Genomic DNA, 17,803 nt, shown 5'->3' with positions numbered 1-17,803 from the left:
AATCAGTGTTAAATTAATGAGAATTAAGTGAAATCCCCCAGTGATGTGCTTTGAGGTTGCTGTCTTCTTGAATATCCATTCCTTGCTCGACACGGAGCTTTCCAATACTGAAAGGACTGACTCCCTGGGTTATTTGCCACTTCTCTGGGACAGTAAATTCTGTGCTCAGGCTGCCGGGATGATAGGTAGAACTTCATTTATGGAAAACCAATTCACTCTGTCCAAGAACTGGGATCACTAAGCTTGAAGGCCTGGTTTTATACTGAAGCTTTAAGATGCTGCTGTATAAAAGCCTTCAGGCTTAGCTCTGCTCTACTATTACTGCAGTAAAGTCACATCAGTGACTGAAACTGTATTTCCATGCCATTGCTTAGAGAGAGAGCAGTATCAGACCTACATCTCCTCTCCTGCTCTACGTTGTTTTTCTTTTTAAAAACCAACTGGAGAGCTCATATAGTAGTAGGCAGGTATAAATTGCTTCCCCTGTAATATATTTAATAATCTGAAGCTAAGGAGCAGTGTTAAAAAGGAGTGTGTCAAAATAATGGTAAAAAAAAAATAAAAATACTCTGAATCCTGTGGAAATTAACTCACCCAGTTATTGCAGAAGTTCATTTAAATACCAGCTGGTAGGTAGAGGTCGTCTCATTTTCAGTGACAAAAGGCCACAGTCCTCAGTTGTATGATTATTTGGACCAAATTTATTGATATTGACTGATGTTTTTCACCACTGCCAAGATGTGTCTAACCCGACTAACTACCTGTATAAAGAGAATTCCTGAAACTGTAATATTTCACCCTTGAATATAACTCCATGTATTGTTTACACTATACAGAATACAGTTGAGGTTCTGCAATTGCAACATGAACTACTGTCTTGCGTCTAAAAATAATGCTTTATTTTTGTACATATTACACTCTAAAAATAATGCTTTATTTAAAGTTAATACATCATTAATATCAATGTGCCTTTGAGGGATGTGGCATGTATATATATATAAATGACATAGATGTGGCATCTATCTGTAGATGTACAAGGAAGCTGGGCAGACAACATAAATCACAGATCTGTGATCACCTCAAAAATCATAAGTTATAGAGAGCTTAAAATAAAGCAGGTCAAGAATATATATACATTTCTCATCTCTGTTTTTTGAAGACCTGGAATGAAAAGCAAGAAATAGTTTCTTGCTCGTAACTTTATATTGGCCACAAATCAAACAGATTTTCATTTCTTTGTTGCCACTGCTGCTTTGGCCTTCCCAGTTGCCAATGACTTTCAGAGTTAAACTGAGGGTCAAGGTAACTACAGACGTTATGTGAAGGAGTAGCACACGGATGATAAAACGCTCCTGTGGGTTTGTCACAGCTAGCCTAGAGGGAAGAGCACCCTCTCCCACTGCCAACGTGCCTTCAGAAGCGACATTACAGGAGCATTTTGGGGATGTACCTTTGCTCTTACCCCAGAGAGAACAGACAAGCTCTTGGAAAAACTATTGGTTTGGCCAGTAACACTTTCAATACAGCCCAGACCTCTATGCAGAAGCAATGGTGATGTTTTAACTTCTTGAAGCATTGTCTCTGCAGTCCTGCCCTCTTGGCAGGCAGTGGAAAAGCAGCTGCTGTGTCCTGTGGGGACAGCACTGGGATATACACACCTTCAGAGGCAACAGCGCTGCTTTGACTGAAGAACACAGTAAATAAAAAAAAGGGAAAATACAATTTTCCATCACCTAATAGATTCTGTGGAAAGAAAATCATTCTCTCAACATCAGATCCCCAAACCTAAAAGTACAAGAACCATTTTACAAGACCACAATAAAGATTTATCAGGCCTAACATCCTGTCCTCAGTGGTGTCCGTGGGAAATAACAAAGAAAGAAATGAAAACAAGGGTCACGCGTACTCCTGTTGCCTTAGAGCAGTCCCTGGAGAGCTACCAATAAGAGACTTTGAGTCAGGTATCTCTTTGCACTACAGTTCTCAATATTCTTCTTTCACACATTTATGCAATTGCTTTTTGAGCCCATGTTAGTAAAAACATCTTCAGGGAAGGGATTTCACAGTTTACCTACACGGTGCACGAAGGAGAGCTCCTTCTGCTTGCTGGGGCTCTGTCTCCCATGTGCTGTCACTGCTGTTTTGTTGGCAGCGATGGGAACAGTTATTCCCTGTGCCCTGTCTTCAGGGCATTCCTGATTTTCTAAACATCTGCCATGGTCTCCTGGGCTGAGTTTTGGCTGTCTAGTTATTCCTCATATGAAGGGCTGTTCACACCTTAAATCATCGTTGTTATTTTATGTGTTTTTCACTTCCCTTTCACCACGGAGGTCAAACCTTCCCCCTTGCTCCCAGAAACGGTTTCATGGAAGTGATGGTGTGTTTGTAGCATGCCCCAAGTGTGGTGTCTGCAGTGACACAGGTAACGCCTGCAGCCTGCAGGTCCCTCTCAGGATGCTTTGTGTCACCAGACATGCCATACTGCCTTCCATGCAATGCTCACACCAAAGGCTGTGTTAAGCATTATTTCGCAGTTGTCCTTCCTGCTACTGGCTTTGCTCACCCACTTGGCTATGCCCAGAACAGCCTTTCACATGTTTTCCAATTTACCAGCTGGCAGATCTGGTGGTGCGCTGAGAGGGCCATGAAAAGTAAAAAGGAGCTGAACTGGGACAGAAAAATCCCTCTTTCACCACTACCCTGCTCCTCTGGTGTTTGCGGTAGGGCAACGTGTCGACCATGGCAGTCTGGGTCGCAATTCCCCAAATGGTAAAAAAAAACACATCTTTGGCTTTTATTTTTAAAATTTGAATTGATATCTATATGGCACATAATGCATACATCCATTATGAACCTGCAACATATCACAATGTAATATAATATAAAACAACACAACGTCCACTACTATAAAGGTCTCTTTTTTTCAGAAGACTGTGGCATGCAGGAATAGGTTTTAATTAATTTTAATTAAATAATTAAATAATTAATTTAATTAATTAATGGGCATCTCCTGCCCATTAATGTCAGTCTGTTTTGGAACCCTGAAGCCATATTCAAAGGCAGGTTGTACCTTTGTAAGAGGATGCACAGAAAGGATCTGTGATGCTCAGGAAAGGATCTCTCTTCACTACCATTTACTGAGACTGGGGAACCGACTGGGTCAAGACCATGTGTCCAGCAAGGCCCAGACCCTCATAACACCCCTAAAAAAGCAGTGCTACATTTTATGTGGATGCTGGTAGATCTGTTTACACCTTTCCATGCCCATTTCCTCAGAAATATGGCTGTTAGGAACCTCATTCTTGTTATAGTCACTTCCAACCAGAGTAAAGGGGAAACACTGGAGAAGCCTATGCCCAGAGGAGATCCTCTGGGGCTTAGAGCAACCTGATCTAATGGAAGGTGCCCCTGGCCATGTCAGGAGCTTGGAACTAGATGTTCTTTAAGGTCCCTGTCAACCCAACCTGCTCTGTGATTCAAAGCCCAACATGTCTCCCCAGCAGGTTTTGAAGCCTTGACACTGTGCGTGCCAGCGTGCTCAGGTTTGCTCCCTTCTGGCTGGCACTGACTGGTCCATTTAGAAGAAACCACATGGCCTTGCAGCAGCTGGCACTTTATATAAATGTGTGCATCAATAAATAAACCACCTTCTCCAGGAAGTTGCTTTTAAGAGCTCAAGATTTATGTATCTGAGCGGGATGTTTGTTACAGAGAATGATTTTAATGTGTTTTGGTGGAGCAGAGAAGCAGAATGCAAAGAGAGGTCTTGCATCAAGGACACCCACAAAGCAGGATGCAAGCAGCATGCTAACATGTCTGCAGAGACCTGTGATTAATGGCATCGGTGAGCATGTTGGGAGGGAGCAATAACATCTCTCTTGATTGTTTGGATATGTGAACAGGGAACAGAAGATGCAAATGAAACCTCGGGAGTGAGTTTAAAGAAACCCATTGGCATAACCCACTGGCAGGGGCTGCCCTCTACCAGGACTTGGTGGAAACACCTTCATGTCACTGGGAAAGCCCAGCTCCATCTATATACAAGCACTGCTAGCATGCTCCAGCCCTGTAGTCCTGATGTGCTTGGTCCTCTTGCTGGCAGCAATGAGACCCACCAAGCAGGGCAGGTGCAAGGCAGGAGCCATTAGGTGTGCAGGAATCTTCAGTTTTGTTTCCTCTGGGCACTATCCATTTCAATCTTCTTTATATACTTGGCATGAGGATTTCATAATCTTTGCAGAACTTTGTACAGCAGAAGGCTCTGCTCAGATTTTGTATCTTCTTGCACTATGCAGTAAAATACTTTCTTTTGGGGGCAAGCTGTTTTTCAGGCTGGTTCAGTCTCTTCACATCTTTGTCAGGTACTCACCAGAGCCACACTGAAAACTAAAGTGACTCTTTGCCTGCTTTCCAAAACTGGTGGCCATTCATCTTTTGCAGTTGCAAGGACTGAGACAGCTCCCTCACAGAGTCTCAGTTATATTTAAATATTGGTATTTTCATTAATTCACTTGTCTCTGAGTTGTTTCCCAAGCAAAGCAGCAGTTCCCAAACAAAAAGATCCATAATTTATAGTGAGGTGTTAGAATGCAAGTAGTATCTTTTCCTTTCCTTTAAATTCATTCAACATGTCTATTTTATTTTGAATTGATTCATAAGAGTTCTTAGAAGACTTATATATAATTCATAAACAATTTCTATTTTTTATGTTCCTTAAGCTGGTTTGATTACTTCTCCCTTATCTTTGATTCTTTCCTCACTTTTCTTTCTGTCTTTCTCTTTCTTTCTTTTTTTCTTTTTTTCTTTTTTTTTTTTTTTTTCTGGCAAAAGTAGTGCTAGTTGCCATGGTAACTTCTGCTTTCTACTATCTTTTATATATTTTTCCCTCCCCTTTCCCTGACTTCCCAGAAGCAAGTGCTGGTCCCTTTGCAGACCCCTGCTCACGTCCTCACCAGCTGCATCTTTGGACTGGCCACGAGAGGTTTCCACAGAGAAAGCACAAAGAACATTTCCCAGGCTCTCTGCAATCTTTGCAAGCCCCATGGACACCCTCCAGCACACACAGGTACCACTGTCTCCTTGCCTGCTATGCACCTTGTGCTGCAAGGCCAGGAGGGAGAGGGGACAGATCCTGCTCCTCCATCTGCATCCTCATCTCCATGCCCATGTCCATCTCCATCTCTTTGCCCAGCTCTCAGGTTCACCCTCCATCATCCCATTGTCCAAAAGAAAAGAGAGGGAGAGAACACACACATATACACACACAAAATAAATAAATAAAATAAAATAAAATAAAATAAAATAAAATAAAATAAAATAAAATAAAATAAAATAAATAAAATAAAATAAAATAAAATAAAATAAAATAAAATAAAATAAAATAAAATAAAATAAAATAAAATAAAATAAAATAAAATAATACTGACCAATGCCCCCAATTGCATATAATACCTTTCCCATGGCCCACCATCCTAGGCCTGTTCCCCTTGGAGAGCTGAACCACTCGGGTGAGAGGGTGGGCAAGGAACAAGTTTATAACCTTGGGATTTAGAGGCCATCCTACATTTTTGAGCTGATCGAGACAGTTCAGGAAAAGCTATGAGCTAGCACTGCCCTCTGTATCCTACAGGGCCCTTGTAGCTTTTATTGCTAGAAAGTCTGTGCTTTGTAGCTGGGTCTGTGCTGGGGTCCCCACGACCACAGGAGAGGCATGGGGTGAGGGATATCTCCAGGTGCCCCTTAGCTCTCCTCTCCCTGCATCATTCTACAGCTGTTGCAGAGTAATGGGACGGTTTGGCAAACCTCCCCAACGCCTTTCTGCTGGGGCTGTGGTGAATGCACACAGCACTGGCCACAGCTCACGGTCACATCAGAGAGACAGAAGCATTAGAACGGAAGCGAACATGCTGTTTATGTGCCTGTTTTGCTGAAATATGCATTTAAACATAAATAAGTAACAACAGCAAAGTGGGTGGAAGGAGCACAGGCAGGTTTATCATTTTGTATGTTTTTATAAATAACTCTGCAATATTCCCACTCCACAGTGCTCCTCACACCAGCTTGTATTTGCCATTGTTTATCCTCAGCTTTTTAATCCTCCTTTGGGAAGCAAGCTGGGACGTATGGCACATGGAGCAGCTCCCCAGGATGAAGGCAGGACTGTCCCCCAATTTGCAAAGGGGTGCAAAAGTGTACCCCCCATGGGACCCATGGGGAGGGCTGGAAAAAGGGAAGGTCCCATCTGGGGTGGCACTTGCAGGATCTTTGACCACTTTACTGCCTCTGCTCATGAAGGAGGAAAAATTGGCAGCCTGGGAGTCCCCAGGTCTATCTGTCCATCACAGCTACAGTCTTTGGCTGAATTGTTTTCGTTTTTTGTTTTTAGACCAATATATACAAATGTCTGTGGGTACAGCCCAGCCTCACCTGCTACCCCTGTCTGTGCTCACCAGAAACAACTGCTTCCTTGCAGGGGAATTACTGCCACTGCCCGTCTGCTGCAGGGAAAAAACTGCATGGCTCACATAGCTAGAACCAAATCAGGGTTGAAGTGGTTTATTGACTTATTAACAACACTTAATTAACTGGCAATCAGTGAACTGCACATTCGAGATCAATATCAGTAATGCCACAGGTAAGGCACAGTGCAAGACACTCACAAAACAGTGGTAAACACCTGCAAATTTCTCAACACATGTCTATAATCCCAGTTATAATTACAAGTTGTAATTACAGGTTGTAATTACACAGACACACAGAGGATGTGTGTACAAGCAACCCCTGCCTGTGGCTCCTGATGGGAAAGCTGCTCTGCGTGACCTTGGAGAGGTCGTGGTGGCATCAGGGCTGCTTCTGCCCCCATCAAACTAGCTTTGACTCTTTCCACTCCCAGGTCTCTTCCCACCATTATAAATGTCCATGCTTCTTTTCAAGTTTCTTGGCTTCAAAGGTCTTTTATTGACCACTCACTCCCAGTTTAACGCAGGTGATGGTTCCTCATTAAGGTGCTGGTGTAACATTTCTGTCCCCCCTCATGCAGTGCAGCACGTCCAGCCAGCCTCAGTCCTGCTCTGCAAAGCGCCCTTACCTGCAGGGAGAGCTGAGGAAGGAAAGCTTTGTCCTGGTGACTATCACTGGTGACAATCACACTCATTTCTCCCCATCAGACAAGGCGAGCACAGACACACTCGTCAGCATCTCAGGCCTGTGAACTACAAGTCCCAGATTGTTTGTGTGTCTCCATCACGGCACATGTCCATGAAGTCAGAGCAGGGTGAGTCCATTGGGAACTCCACCAATGTAGTGTTTGGCTTTCTTTTCAAGGTACTCATTTTGGATGAGGGGTACCTGGTGAATGGAATTCTGTGGGACAGAGGCAGGGGAATTTCTTTTCTATTTATTGCTGCTGAAAAAATGGCAACTAGGCTTGACACAGAACATTTCTATTTCATTTTAAAACCAAACCAAACCAAAACCCAAAGAAATAAAAACAAAAGGAGCAAGAACCACATAAATGGTGCCAATATTGATGAAGTTTCCATGAGTCTTTGGCAGCAGCCACGGGGGAGGATGGCAAATGAAGTGCCTTTTTTCTCACATCAGAGAATCTCAAAACAAAATGCAACACAAAATAATCACACTCCACCTTTCTGTGTGTGTGAGGAATACCAAAATGTTTCAATCTGCATTACCAGCCCACAGAATTAGCATATAAAGCCATTCACTCTGAAACAGATAATCTGCAGCATGACCTTGCTGTTTCCTGCTTTAAGAGAGCAGGCTGAGGGCCAAGTTTTTTGTGTGTATTTTGTGCTGTTCTTTAACATACATAAATAATACATGTTCAGAAGGAAAAGAAAAGCTATTAGCAAACACAAAGACAGAATGGGGGGCCCATGGTAAGTGCATAATTTATTCCTCCTATTTCCTTCCAAACTAAAAAGAGATGGGGAAGGGGGGTTAATTTGCTCCAGTGTTTAGTTAATTACCTCAAGCATTCCACAACATGGGATTTACAAATATTTGTGCACTTCTAACTTGCTATATCTCATTTATATACAATTTAATATGTTGCTGTTGTACTGTATTGTGACCCAGCTAAGCATCTGAGACAGGTCAAATGAGCAAGAATTCTGCTTTCTTACCTTGCTTCCTTATTTGTTGGGTTATTTCACTTGTTAAAGCAGCATCCATTGCCATGAGTCCTGCAGTGAGAATATCAGCTTTATTGTAATTTTTTCTATTACTTGTAATAATAATACTAGTAGTAGCCCTTGCATGTCAGCAGCAGTGGAGGCTCTGTGGTGCCTCCAGCCCACGACAGCAGGAGGTCCCATCTGTCCCCAAGTGCCACCTGCTGCTGGCACCCCTGTCCCAAGGCAAAGCTGTGGCTGCTGCTCCCTCCTCTTCTCCACTGCCATGTGTCCCCCTGCCCTCTGCCAACACGTTGTGTGGCCGTACTGTGAACTCAGTCACTAAAGATCTCTTCCTCACTAAACAGGGGTGTTTGCTTGCTTTTATCCAAGGTTTCTGTAAAATGCATGTAGCTGGCATATGGAACTTGTACATGTACAATGCTACAAACCTGGAGAGATATTTCTGAGTTTCTTGAAACGTGTTTATGGGAGTGCATAATATTTAGTGCTTAAAAAGGCACCAAATCTGAAATTGAGAGAAGGCGCAGTTTATTTTGGAACAGACATCTAGCGGCTGTTGTGTGATTTTGCTTTCACCAATTTAATTAATGCACTTTAATCTGGCTTCCTAAACAAGTAGTCCAGCTCAGGCAGCAACCCCAAATTCCCCTGTATCTTAACTTATTGTCAAATGTTTGGCCAGCTTCAAACAAATGTGACAGTGGTGTACAGGTGTCACTTGTGTTTCTACACTATTTTTGGAAATGTGTAGCCTGCTCACTCCTCACTATTAATAACTGAGCAAGGCTCACTTTTTATTTCACCCACTATTAGGCATCAGAGAGCACACGAGACCCTACACATGTATTGCATGAAGCACAGCTTCAGCAGTTTCAATAATCACAGAAGTATTTTTTCTTATGCTTTGTGTTACTGGTTTCAATAAGATGATCCCATTCCTTGCGTATCAGCCAAGCAGACAGGAGGCCTCTCCTCCCCAAAGACAGAGCCTGCTGCTTTCCATCCAGCAGTTTTTCCGTTTTCTTGGTTGACTGGTAGTCAAGCATGGTGTGGGGATGGTCCAGACAAATGGCCTGGTTCTGCACTGTTGGAGCAGGACATGGGAGATGTCTCTCTCTCGGCTCCTGCCCAGGCACCCACGAGTGTGCATCACCTCTGAGCAGAGCAGAATTAAATTCTGTAGTTTCTTTGTAGTGAGATGCAGAAGAGGTAAGCTGCTTGTGGTTGACAGCGGTTATGGGAGTCTTAATTTGTGTTCCAGGAGTACAGAAAGAACCAGTACTTAGTGCTTTTCTGACAATGCCATCCACAATGCACTTACACCTTCTTGCAGCAATTTCCTTTCTTCTACACTTCATTTTGTTTTGGAGGGTTGGGAAGAACTCTTTCTGCAGGAATAGAGGTGAAAATATTTCCCTACTAAAATGTTTCAGATTGACTGTTATTTCTCTTTCCTTCATTTAATTTCATTCCTTCAACCTCTTGTGCTTAAAAGTTAGCATTTATATGTGCCCACATAATTTAAAACCTTTCTTCCTCTTTCTAGATTCTGCCTGGGGACCAGCAGGTAGGTAGATTTGCCTCATTTCTTTCCCACTAATGCAAAACAAATGAATAGCTGCATATTAGAAATAACCCATATTGTACTCATCATAAAACATGCCCATCACAATGTGACGGAGCAGACCAAGAAGCACTGGACTTCACAGAAAGCTGGCACCAGCAAAATTATCCCACTGCACCATGTGCTTCAGCAGTATCTGCAATAACAAAAAATTCAGCAAAAGGCTGAAAAAGGCTGAATAAAGATTCCGCAGCAAAGAAAGATGTAACAGAGAGAATTGCAAAGGACAGGAAATGTATGATTAACTGGTCTCAAAAAAAACAGGAACTCACCTACTTTATGATCAAATAGCGCGGTACATTTCCATGGACTTGGGCAGCTTACTTTAAAGTCAGTATCAGATGATTTTACAAGGGAAGGAGGGAAACAAGTAATCCATCACATGAAAAAATATGAAACTGCTGAAAATAGTTCTAAGGAAGAATGTGGTTATGTTGGAGTTTACTGTGAATTCATACCAAATTCACTCACAGCGGGCTTGTCAGGATAAATGTCCTGGGAGGAACAGGCTGGAGCCTCCTGCCCACACCTCAAAGTCCTCCTCTGAAAGCTGACCTGGTGCATACCAGCTGCTGGGCTGAAACAGAGCCCTGAAAACAGAGGAAAGGCTGGTGGTTGAGATAAAAGACGTGTGGCTGGGCACGAGTTAGGGCTCCTTAAGATTTCCAGGGAGATAGTAAAGCATGTAGATGGTTAAAGCACCAAGTGTCCTGTGTTTGGGTTGTTTTATTGGACAGATGAGACAGTGCTTATTTGTACAAAACACTATTTTCAAATGCTGTACTTCCAGCTCATTGCAAGAAACGAGGGGAGAGCTGGAGTAAACCAGCCCAGTCTGGACTATTAATAAGGGTCCTCGTTGCTGTCATCACCAGGAGCACTGACCAAGAGGGTAGGAAACGCTGTCTGGAGGCAGGGAGTTTTGAGCACATTTGGTTTTGTGTCTGCAATAAGTTGTTGCTCAGGCAAAACTGTTTTCTTTGAGTACCTGTGGCTTTTTGCATGTATTCCTCACCTCACCACCAATACTTTTTATGCGAAATGCAAGGGTTAGTGTCTGAAAACTGTGTGTTGTTTTCAGAGATGCTCAGTTCCTGCTGCTTCCATGGAGCCTGGAGGGATTCTGTGGGTTTAACCCCTCTGCAAGGCACAGTAATTCCTCAGGTGCCCAACTTGCAATACCTTAGATTTTCCTTCTAATATTGCAGGATAAACACAGCTCTAAACCTCACGCAGGGTTGGCATTGCTTGCGTAGGCGCTTTGAGTCGTGGTTGTCTGGCGAGAAGTGAGAGGAAGGAGATCACGATGACTGCAGCATGCTGTCACCATCGCTTCAGAAAGGAGTGGAAATGTTGCCTCTCCTAGATCTTCATGAAATCTTTCCTAGCTGACAAGGAAAGAAAATTTAGTAGTTTTAAGGGTAAGCTAAAAAACTGCTATTTATATTTCAGTGTAAAACAGGGCATTTCAAATGAAATAAAAATTTGAAGAATTTTTGGTAAGTAACACAACGTAGATCATTCTCTGTCAAAAGTGTTTTACAAGAAATCTCTTGGCTGAAACTATTACAGTAGCTCAAGATGCATAGTCCATGCTGTAATTACACTCAAAATATACACTAATCTTACAACACAACAATTGTGTTATTTTCCTTAGAAGAAAATAACACTGACATTTTGCCACATGCCCTGGTGACATTCAGCATCTCATAGAACTGGGCTGAACAGAGAGTCTCACCAACCACCTTGCATTGTTCAGCTTTTATTATGCTCTTCAGCATTTTTGATTGGCATTAACAGCTTGACACTGTTAGGAGAGAAAGAGGAGCTTTTCTTTGTCTGTAATTATGAGACAAGTAGATTTGATGCTGGATGAATCAATAATTCTATTTCAAGCAAATGCTCAAATTTGTAGTCTGTAATTCCAAGAAATATTACATGTATTCAGAGAAGGCATCATTAAATAAATGTAGTGATAATTGCCTGCCTGTCTAAAAAATAATAATAATAATAAAAAAAAATAAGTTGACCTTGCATATAAATTTTCCCTCAAGGAATCCATTAGTCTTTTTTATGTTAGTTAGCACAGTTGGTAGTAATGATTCGGAGAATAAATGAACTAATAGCTTTATGCATGATCTGGGGTGACTGACCTGAACTGGCTGGGAAGAGTTCATATAAAAACCGGTATGCTTCATTTGCTGTCAAATGCCATTTCGACTTTTATGTGGCCTTTGTTGCTGGGCATACAGATCCTTCAGTTCCTCGCTCAGGATGCCGAGGTGAGAAGAGCCCTGTGCTGTTTGTTACTGTGAGGGGGCTGTATGCAAGCAGCTGATCGCATGAGGGCTGCGTTTCATGGATGAGCTGTGAGTATCTGCCTCCTCTGTTTATCCCCACCAAAGCAGCTTTCTGCATTGCTGGCACACAGACTGAGAAAATGTTTTATTATTGCAAGATGTATTTTGCAAGGCAGATGTGGATTTAGGCACTGTACCGGATTCTGACACTGCTTTAGACTGCAGAGGGGACACTGGAGGTTGCCCCCTGTGCCTGCACTGATCAACCAGGCAAGGTCCTCGCACGTGTTGGCTGCCTGCTCCCTGCATTGCTGCTCCTGCCTTCTTGCTGCACAGCCCATAGAAGCCTTTCCCAGGAGATCCATCTCTTTTGACTCAACATTTAAAAACAGTTCATATCTTTCAAAACGATTTTCCTTCTTTTTTTTTGATCAGCCCCAGTGCAGGCTGGTGTGTGCCCAGCCATATCTCTGTTTACTGGAGAGTGCTCTTCTGCGCGAATGCTCGAGCAGATATTGTGGAGACACGAGACACAGCACAATTGCTGCATCCACATCTTTATCAGTCAGCTCCTTCAAGGTCAAGATCTTGTCACAAGCTGAAAGAACTCATCAAAGCAACAGCTTTGAGGAGATAAACTGCTGCAGGCGTCATCCAGTTCATCAATGCGGTCCTTCAGGTTGTCTGACAGAGTTCCCAGAGCAATTGTCACTGCTTTGTCCTTTCCCTCCTTATTCTTTGTAACCCTCTTCTCCAGCAGTGAGGTTACAGACTCTTTTCCTGTAATCTTTACCAGATGCTCATCCCAAGGAGAGAGATGTGTTGGTAGAAATGAAACCAAAACTTCTGAATCAATGAGATTCCCTTACTTGCACTGAACTGTCCTGTAAAAAAATCATTTTTTTTTTTCTTCCCCTATCCTAGGGCTTATTTTTTGTACTGTGGATTCTCATGTCCCAGCCTTACATAGGACAGTGCTGGTAACAGGGGAAGGCACCAGCTCCGAGCTGGACAGCCCTGGCAGCATGGACTTCAGGCACTGCAGCCTCTTTGCTGCAGTTTCATCGTGGGACATTGCATTTTCTGCATCCACCATTGCTTCTATCAGCACTGAGAGGACAATGTCCAACAGCCAGCTGGGCATTCTCGTGTGCAGAGGGCCTGGCTGTGTCTGTACACAGAGTGGGAAGCAGAGAGTGGCCCCGCATGGCACTTGGGCTGATTTGCTCTGGATGCCCAGGCTGAGGGATGTCGCTGCTTTCCAGCTCCAGCTGGCATCTCCGTGTGGCTGCACATGGCAGCGGGTGGAGCAGGATATGGCCCAGCTTTTCTCAGCACTGAGGTCATCACAGTAATTCCTTCAGTACTTAGGGGTGGCTTACAAAAAAAAAAAAAAAAAAAAAAAAAAAAAGGTGACTTTTTACATTGGCAGAACAAGAAGAAATGGTTTCAAAGTAAAAGAGGAAAGATTTAGTTTAGATGTTAGGAGGGAATTCTTCTCTCTGCCGGTGGTGAGGTCCTGTCCCATGCTGCCCCCAGGAGCTGTGGCTGCCCCATCCCTGGCAGTGCCCAAGGCCAGGCTGAATGGGGCTGGGGGTAGGGGGCCCTGCCCATGGCAGGGGGCTGGAGTTAGATGGGCTGTAAGGTCCCTTCCAGCACAACCACAAGTCTGTGGTTCTCTGATCCCATGATCACCTTACACAGAAAGGTCCCCAAGTCCAAAAGCCAGCCTAAAGTACCAGACTGCTTGTTAGAGCAGAGAAAAATATGATATTTATTGTTGCTGACATGCCTAACAAATATACTCCTATAAACCCTTATTTAGCAATTGTTCTTAATTTGCATTCATAATCCCTGCATTTAAATGTTATGAAACCTTTCCAGTCCTTCTCTGTTCACCCTTCCCTCCTTCCCCCCGATACACTTGGTTTCCTTTTTCCCTCTCTGATTTCTAAGGCTTTAGAAACCATTGAGTATTCAGATTTGCACACCAGATTTGAATTCTTCAGGGCTTTTTTTCTTCTCTATTATTGGTTTCCATCCACCCTAATAAATAAAAGTCCAGTTTAGGGCACAGGTTTCCAGTGCTTTTGGCAGGCTCACCCAGCTGTGCTCCAGCCTCACATTTTAGCTGAAAGACTTAGCTTTAGTGTTCAGCTGCAGCAGGGTCATGTTAATGGTGCCTCATTCTTGGGGCTTGCCCAGTCCAACACTGCTTAATGCAAGAACTAAAAGCTTCCTTTTAATCCTAAAGTAGATTGGCACCACTGAGTCTGCTTGGAGCATGGAGAGAGCTCTGGCCAGGGCATCTGCTGGCCAGGGCCCTTCATTTGCCTCCCTCAACCCTGGCACATCCCGAGCTTTTTGAAGGTTTACGCACTTACCTCTGCCCCACCGCCATCCCCAGGCCTTCTGAAATCACAGCAACTCCTCTGGAAGGAGATGTGCCCCATTAAATACAAAAATTGCTGAAGGAGGTTTTGAAACAAGGGTGATTGAATGATGATACTCACAGAAGCAGAGAGGCATACGGAGGAATGAAAGCAGATCATTTGCAGATTAGCAGTAAAACTTGTACACTTGAGGAATAGAGCAATACTCAGTCTGTCAGAGAGCTGAATTCTCTGCTAATTAAAAGTGTTAGACTTCAGCTGAAATCTCCCTATACCTCAAGCTCAAGGAGTCCTTATTGCAGCCTGTGCAGCACTCATGGCACTCCAGCCTGCTGAGCTGGGGGACAGGCGCTGCTGGGCTTCAGCTGCTCAGGTTTCCTTCCAGGACTGCCCTGGGTAGTGCCTTGATCCTTACTGGCTTCTAAATTTAGGTGTGTTTCAAAAATTAAAGAGCATGAAAAAAAGCCTACACGTGCATAGTCAAGCTCAAATTCATGATGCTGAGGAAAGGAGGAAAATGACTCTTTAAGTAAAAGAAAAATGAAGGATGAAAGACCCAAATTCTTCCAATAAGTAGTCACAGTACAAGATGGTATTTGGGTATAGTATAAAAAAAAAATTACATTTCTGGGTGAAATGAATAGAGAAGTTAATACAATTCTTTTTTACCAAACCATTACATTATCAGCAAATAAGCTACCTAATTGCCTTCTTAAATCACAGATGGAAGGGATCTGGAATTGAAAAAAAATTAGATCAGTTTTTTCTTCCCCAAAATACAAGCCAATTAAATTATCTCAGAGATGAATAGATGTTGAGCACGACATGTTCAACACAGGAGTTCCAAGGAAAGATTAAAAATGGAAGAAAAGGCAAGAGCAAGTCAAAAAGACATTTGCAATGAACCCGTAATGACCTTTAGGAAATGTACATAGCTGAATCTTTTGTGGGTCAATGGACTCAGGAAGCTCCCAGATGACAGATCCCTGGGGACAGGACAAGATGCAGGGGTGTATCACCAGCTGTGTCTCTTCTCTGATCTTCCCTTGGCATTCACAGCAGACCATGGTTGGCATCAGGATATTGGGCTTCATTCTGTCCTGCTGCTGATGTTCCCTGTATTCCTCTAGAGTGCCTTCCTCTCCTGTCCATTATTCTGAGATACATTTATATGTAAAAGGCACTGAATTTGTCATGGCAGACTACAGAGCTTAGAAAATGAGTACAAGCAATTTAGAGCAATATTGCTAGGTTGGATATTGACAAAAGGCTAAAAATGATTAAGAAGCAAGGTGGATTACCTTCCCAATGGCAGAGATAACATCCTATCTCCGGCTATCTGGGAGATGCAGACACCAAAGAAGAAGAGGACGGATTCCTGAGGCAATGGCCCGCAAAGGAAGATGTATCATGAGTACCAGAAAAAGTACAAAGTCCATTAGACCGTGCAAAGTCCCAGAGGAGCTGGTTTATGAAAGCTGGATGGATTTACAATATTGACTTTCTTTCTCAACAAGAAAATGAATCATTGAATATTATTATTGAAGAGGAAATGACACAGAATAGAAACTTGTAATAAATCACTATCTGATTGGATTTACTGAAGCCAAAAAATTAACCATAGGAAAAAAATTGCTCGGTGCCAGAGCTTAGACAGTAGATTCTCAGATGCACAGATTTTTCTTCTTTCGTTTCAGTGAGCTATGCTCAGTCATAACTCATTTCTAAGGTGTCTACATCTCCCATTCATAAATTCTTGTCAGGCTCTGATATTATCTGCTGTGCTGAAAACATCCGCCCTCTCCCCAGTCTCCAGCTAAAGAGAAAGTTAGTAAAGAGGAAATTTTAGTGTCAGTTGAAATAACTTTGACCCAGAAATTATAGCACAGAGTGAGCTGTGAACTTCCACTTACCAAAAATCTACTCAGGTAAGGATTTTAAAGGCATAAAACACCTTTACTAGTAGGTATCTCCTTAATACTCTTTGCACATTACAATGAAGAGATGCATTCACTTCTTTGTCAGATGTGTCTTTTCCTAAGGCTCACAGTACTTGTCCCGCTCTTGCAAATGTAATGCTCTCATTCCACACTTCTGTAACCCTGAACAGCAGTGAGAAATCAATAAATTTTCCTCCAAATAGATTAACTGCCAAGGGGAGGGCTTGCAACACATTATAAGTGCTCAGTGACCTAAACCAGTAGATCTTCCCCCAGCTGTAACAAGGTGTGTTATCAGCTCCTGATGAAGCACACCTCCTTGGCTGGGCAGATAGCAGGGTGCCTGTGAGAGGGTGTGCATATATTGGTGGAGAAGACAGCTGTATGTCATTCTGGGCAAAGTTAATATGCAAAGATTGAGACAAGATGGTTAAAGGAATTTTTGATTCATCATCCACATCTAAGACTTTTGTTTGTTTGTTTGTTTCCACAATTGGAAAAATATTTGAGAATACTGAGAGAAGAGAAGAGAAGAGAAGAGAAGAGAAGAGAAGAGAAGAGAAGAGAAGAGAAGAGAAGAGAAGAGAAGAGAAGAGAAGAGAAGAGAAGAGAAGAGAAGAGAAGAGAAGAGAAGAGAAGAGAAGACTTTTTCCCCAAAGGTCACAATTGTTTTCAGGAAAGATAAAAGTGATAAAAGATGAGAGAGTCATGGGGCAGAATTGCTGATGAAAAAAACCTCTAGTACAGGTCTCATTTCTCTCTGTGACACACTGCTTCCTCTATGAAATTATTTCTATATTTGCTCCCCATGTTCCCTGTTCGACCATTTAAAAGTAAAGATTGCATTTCCCAGGTTTTATCATCATGGCTTTGCAGGTTTTTGTCTTCCACAAAGGATACATCTTCCCAGAGTTTAAGAGCTCTATATAATCTGTCAGGACTATAATATAATGTGCATTCAACATGTCTACAGGTAACTTTATTAAGGCCAAGATTCTCTTTCCCCCTTTTAATAAGCTTTTTGGTCTCAGCCAAGTGAACTTTCCTCTGGTGCAATCGTTTCCTCCTGGGAGATAGATGAGTAGGAAGGGTATATGTTACAACCAAAGAAGGGAAGATTTCTATTTAATTCCTAAATCTCTCTCTCTCCACTTTCCACAGTGATCACTTGGTTTGATTGTAGGCAGCTCTAGCAAGTGCACTGTTGTCCCAGGTAGGATCAGTAAAGGTCCTGGAAATGTAGAAAACTTTTTAGTTATGCTGAACTTCAGCTGACAGTTCAACAGCCAAGAAAAAAACCTGAGATGATCACTGATTTATTTGGGACAGGACTGGGAGCTGAAGAGTAATTAAATTTACACTTGAACTTGAAGTCACCGTGGTTAAGGTG

The 17,803-nt window shown here is 42.7% G+C and overlaps 1 long non-coding RNA gene across 4 annotated transcripts; it reads right to left on the bottom strand.

Moving 5' to 3' along the window:
• Nucleotides 1-9,301: 9,301 nt before the first annotated feature.
• LOC106020255 (uncharacterized) lies at nt 9,302-16,775 on the bottom strand. Of its 4 annotated transcripts, none has more exons than XR_002406628.4 (5): nt 16,387-16,659; nt 15,390-16,289; nt 14,465-14,512; nt 11,934-13,457; nt 9,302-11,168 (listed from the first exon to the last, which is right to left on the bottom strand). It is a non-coding gene; the product is annotated as an uncharacterized lncRNA (long non-coding RNA). The 4 variants fall into 4 exon arrangements; XR_001195697.5 differs by having other exon boundaries at nt 14,465-15,629; nt 15,775-16,289; XR_001195696.5 differs by adding an exon at nt 16,666-16,775 and having other exon boundaries at nt 9,305-11,168; nt 14,465-16,289; nt 16,387-16,575.
• Nucleotides 16,776-17,803: the final 1,028 nt, after the last annotated feature.

The sequence above is a fragment of the Anas platyrhynchos genome, chromosome 5 (assembly GCF_047663525.1).
Source record: "Anas platyrhynchos isolate ZD024472 breed Pekin duck chromosome 5, IASCAAS_PekinDuck_T2T, whole genome shotgun sequence".
Lineage (NCBI taxonomy): Eukaryota > Metazoa > Chordata > Aves > Anseriformes > Anatidae > Anas > Anas platyrhynchos.
Note: the sequence above shows the minus strand (reverse complement) of the source record. Positions and strands in the feature narration are given on the sequence as shown.